This window comes from Carettochelys insculpta, chromosome 7 (assembly GCF_033958435.1).
Source record: "Carettochelys insculpta isolate YL-2023 chromosome 7, ASM3395843v1, whole genome shotgun sequence".
Classification (NCBI taxonomy): Eukaryota; Metazoa; Chordata; order Testudines; family Carettochelyidae; genus Carettochelys; species Carettochelys insculpta.
The window spans coordinates 34449711-34455199 of NC_134143.1; positions in this window are offsets into that span (position 1 = coordinate 34449711).

Sequence of the window (5489 nt, forward strand, 5' to 3'; positions counted from 1 at the left end):
CAAGCTGTGCTGTCAGACCAGCTACAAGCCTGCACAATAGATAGCGGAATGGTCAAACCCTACTACATGTATTTCCTACATCCCTCTTGGGATACAGAATTCTGCTTGTTTTTCTCTATTTTGCCCCCTTAGACATCTGAGATCCCACAGTAGAACCTCACTCTTTATGGGAGGACTAGTTGGGATTCTACTGATGACCTGTCAGTGTTGATCCTACTGCTGCCCTTGCTATTTTTCTTTTTTTGACAAATTCTGAGACTAATGGAAGTACAAATCCCACTAAGTTCCTTCCTTCCATTGCTTCCCTGTCCGATCGAGTCTCCCACTATGCTCATCTTCATATAACCCCCCTGATTTCCTTTGTTCTTACGGGATTTAGCAGTTAAAAGTATCGTGAGGCCTTTCCTCTGTGCTGGGGACACTGCCTCTGCAGGTTTGTGTCCCAGGGAGCAAGATTTGGTGAGAAGCAGCAGAGGACAAAAACCTGCCTGAACCTTTAACTTGCTTGATGTTCTAGAAGAGCCCACAAGTCAAAACTAGGAATCACTGAGGGCCTGAGGAACCACATTTCTGCCACAGTCCGTGGGGCATCACACTTAACTCCATGCACTGCTTAGCTACAGAACATTTCTGGGGCTCAGAAACAGATCATCCACAAGGTTCAGGGGGGTTAGTGAGATACTTGTGCCCTTTGTACTGATGGAATAGCAAGTTATTACCCCGCTGGGAGCTCCACTGAAGCCTTGTCTGCTTCCTTGGGCAAGCAGAGACTAACAGCAGCCTACTAATGGAATTACCTCAGTTTCTGATTTGCTTGTACAGGTTGCATCTCCCAGTCCGAAACAAAGGAATTTACCAGACCAGGGGAAGTCCCCTACTTCTGGCTCTCTAGCCTTCTGCCCCCTTCCCAGTGCCAGTTCTACTTCCCACTAGGCTGGCTGCTCAACCATCAGCCTGCTTGTGCCCTGGCTGGGCTACTGGAGGCTGGCCCTGGCTGGGCTGCCAGACCCAATAGGCTTCCAACTTGGTAGGGCCACTGCCACGCCTGCCTCTGGACTCCTGGAATATCTGTGGACCAGAGACTAGAGAGTTCCACATTTGGGAGGTGTAACCTGTGTTTAAATGGGAAGAACTCAGGCTGGCTGCACCTTTTGCTTACTTAGTTGATTTCCTGGGAATACAGTTTCAAGGCTATTAGTATGGACACTGGGGCAGAGAAGTGCATTTTTAATCCTCACCAGCTGATTCGGCTTCTGGTCAAATCCTGCTAGCTACACCATATAGCAGGGGTGTCCAATAGTAATTCAAGGATTGCCATAGTTGTGGTTGTTGTCCTTCCATATTTGCCATGCCCTCCCCCTCCTGCAGGCCCAGGCTCCCCCAGGGCCCCAGCTCCAAATAAATGCCCTCTTCCACCCCCTTCCCTAGAGTCAGGCACCCCCAGATCCCTCCCCCCCCACTCTTAACTGAATGCTCTCCCCTTCCCCAAGAGCCAGGCACCGCCCCCAGAGCCAGGCACACCCCTCCCACACACAGTGACTCACCAGAGCTGCTGCAGGAACCATGCTGGGGCCTGAGCCATGGCAGCAGGAACTGTGTGGAGGCCAGAGCAGTGCAGAGGCCTGAGGCAGGAGCTGCACCAGGGCCAAGGTGCACAGCACTAGGAGACGGGCTCCACAGCAGGGCCCGAGCTGTGCAGAGGCCTGAGCTGCAGCAGCCAGAGCTGTACTGGGGCCCAAGCTGAGGCAGCAGGAGGCACAGCAGCTGCTGCCGCCATGTTTGTCCCCCCAAGCAGTGGGGCGCATATGCAGAGCTGGTGGAGGGCACTTGTGCATGGCTCTGAGGAGCCTCATTTAAAGGCTCCAAGAGCGCAGAACTGCCACAGCGTGGTGCCCCGTTCCCCACACATGGCAAACGTATTGGACACTGTGGATCTATGGTCTCACAGGACTGTGTTGTAAGTTTGGCACTGCTGGCTTTTTCTTCACACTTTCCAGGCCTTTGTGGTATCTGGGTGCCATCAGCCTGGCTCTTACTCTCATAAGCCTTTCTTTCTTGTTGGTATAAAGGGGAATTAAGAATGAGACAAAGAATAGGTGTAGCTCAGTCCTGGCTTCTGATCCTTCTCAAGCTGTTTCTCATATGCACACAGAAGTCTAGTTCCATGTATCAATTTGTCTAGCCTTCTCTTGCATTTCTTTCATCCTCCCACCTCCAAACCTACTCACCTGACCGTGGAGAAGTAAAGTGTGGGTAGCTCAAGGCAGCACAAGACAATGACAAGGAGTGGCTCAGCAGAAATCAGAAATTTATGACTGCAGTATAGTCCACATGTCACAACTCAAAAGAAAAATATGTTTTGTATGCCAGAAGTGTGGAAATATTTTGCAACTTCTGCAGCCGTTCAGGATTTATTTTTAGTGGCTAAACAGGGTGTGTACTTCTACACTGTCTTTCTACTAATTTTATAAAAATCTGCAATGTTAAATATGTTTGTTATTGAGCCATAGAGTGGTCTAGTAGAGAGAGACGGCTGTTAGAGTACACTAGGTGTATGACCTCTTCGGTGCTGAGAATGTATCTGTGTTATTCTTCTCAAATAAGTTTTCACTTACTATTGCAAAATGAGTTTTAATTAAAAGAAGATAAACATACAAAGTCTCATTTTGAAAGCTGCTAATGAAGATTTACATTTGCACACATGCCACAACAGGGTTTAGTTTCCCATACCTTTATACCATGCTGTGTCTCAGCCTTTTCAATTTTGTCCCTATACTACTCTGCTGTCAAGGAACTTGATGTCCGTGTTGGGGTAACCACCAAACAGAGAAATCCAAAGCTCAGCACTCTGACCCACTGACACAGAAAAGGGGAGAAGCCCACCTGCAGAACAAACTCATTGCCATAGCTTGATGCTGAAGTTTCCCTATAATTCAGGGCGCTCCTCTTTGCCCAGCTGGCTTTTCAGCTCCATTTAGGATTCCCAGAGCGCTGACCTCATGCTCTGAAATCTTGGACTTCTTCAGCCACATCTTTGTCACTCGACACAGATATGACTGCATGGATTTTTTGCTCTCTGCGAGCTCTGCCCCACCGGCCCAATTAAAAAAAAGGCTCATCATTTTCAAAAGGGGGGACTCTGGCAAGGGCCACTCCAGGCACACCCGAGTCACACTTGCTCTAAGTATTGATGCTGCAGTGTGACTTGGGAGAAACTGCATATACAGGCAAGTAAATAAAAGCCTGAGGAAAAAGAACTCCTTTTCCCATTTGTTGTTGCAAGGGAGCCCACATTTGCTCCCAGGGCATTAGGATGGGTGAGCAAACTTTTTAGGTCATGCCCCACCCCTTTTTGGCTCTGCAATTAGCCAGGCCCCCCACAACCTCTGGGAAGACCACAGGAAGGGATGTGGGGGGTGTGCTTGGGAAGGGGGTGCTGGGAAGCTCCACGGGGTGCCCCAAAGGGGAGGCGTGTTTGCGGGGAGGACCCCAGGAGGGCACCTTTTCAATCCAGGAACTCGCCGACCGCCCTGACACTTGACTCAAGGCCACTGTGCATGCTAATTGGCCAGGGGCAGGGGAGGTGCATTCCCTTGGTAAGGCAGTGACCAGACAGGAGACAATCAGAGGCTCTGGGAAGCAGCAGAAGCTGTGGGCGAGGGGGGTAGGGGAAGGAGCTGATTGTGCTGTGGCCCCCCCCCCAAGTTAGGGAACTAAATTACCATCTAACAGCAGAATCACTTAATTATCATCCAAAATTAGACATCTTAATAGGAATGAGAACACTGGGCTGCTTATGGTCTTGCTAGAGCGCATACTGCGTCAAGAGGAGTGAAGACATTATTTACTTTCCTGAAATAGCAAGCTGGCAGCTCATTAATCTATTCATACTAGAGTCTGTCCCAGACTTCAGGCCACAAGTAGGAAACTTAAATTTTCAGAAGTTGTACATAAACATTTCTGCAACAGAGGAAAATAGTCAGCTGAACCAGGGAATTTTAGTCACATCCAAATGCAGCTCCAGTTAAAACAAATTTAGGTTTTGCTGGAAACGTTCCTCTTTGTTACTACACCTGAAAAACCATCAGACTTCACACAGCAAAATCCCACTGTAATTAAAAACAAAATTGTTTCAGTACATTATTCCAAAACAGTCCAAAAGGTAAGAGTGCATTGTTTGTTATAGCAGTTAGAATTCGGCAAAGAAGAATAGTTCAAGGGGGTAAACTGGACAGCACCTGTGTCTCCTATGGAGCATAAAGTCAATTTTAAGGCACTTAGCTTGATTTTACACGACCGTCTTCACTACAAATACCATTCGGTTGATTTTTAACGGGCACTAAGGTTGACCTTCTCACCCTGTGCCTCCAATGTGGTGTAACTTCAAGTTCCAATTTAAAATGTTGACTTGATGCGAGTGTGGAAACAACATAACTTTCAATCAATTTTATCTGCCTCCAGAGGTATCCCACAATGCCCTGAATGTGTCTGTTCTGGCTGCTTTCAGCTCCATTGCTCTCCAGGTGTGCAAGAAGTAGGAAGCCCAGCAATTTGAATTCATTTTCTTTCTGGCCAGCAAGGCGATCGCATTTAGCCATGATTGCTGAGAGTCGCAAAAGAGCCCCAGCTTCTTTCCATAATGCAGACAACTCAATTTCCCTCCTCAGGGAAGAGACTTTTGAAAAATGGCCATTTTCAACAGAAGGAGAATGAGGGCAATGCAGTCTGGGAAGATGACATCACACATCCAGAACCACTTGTGGGGCAATTTTTTCCCCATAACTCCCTGGCAAAACCCAGATTGTGACAGGGTTGAGGGAACTGTGAGATAATGCCCACAATGCACTGCTGCAACAGTTAAACTTTGGCCGCTTGGGGGGCCACATTAAGTCGACTTTGTGATCAGGTGCAGACACTCATCTTTGACTTTATAAAATCCAGTGTTACATAGTCAACTGTAACACATTTGACTTTATTTCATAGTGCAGATATAGCTTGAACTAAGAAGGGTTGAAAATTGGTTGGATAATTGAGGAGGGGGGAGAGACAGAGAAGGATCCCAGCTCCCCTTCTGCAGGGTGTGTGGCAGGCTTCCCACAGCGCTCAGCTGGAGCCCTGACCAGTCCCAGGGCATGGAGCCCCAGCTGGGTGCAGAGCCATTGTTGGCGTGGAGCCCCAGTGACCAGGGCACAGAGAGCCCCAGCAGACTCTGGGGCAAGCTGCCAACTGCTCCAGAGCTGGTGTCCCAAGCTGGGCTGTTGGCTGCCCACTGAGCAGGCTGCTGGCTGCGCAGGGTTGGTGGAGATGATCAACCCCCTTCATCCAACACTCCTTTTATCCCACTCTGCCCCAGGTGGTGTCGGATGAAACAGAGTGTTGGATAAGGGGGAGGAGGGTTGGGTAATGGGAGTTTTACTGTACAATGTATAGAGAAATTCTTTTTATTCTGAGGATTTCCAGTACTGAGGTGTAAGTGCAACTTCAAAGAA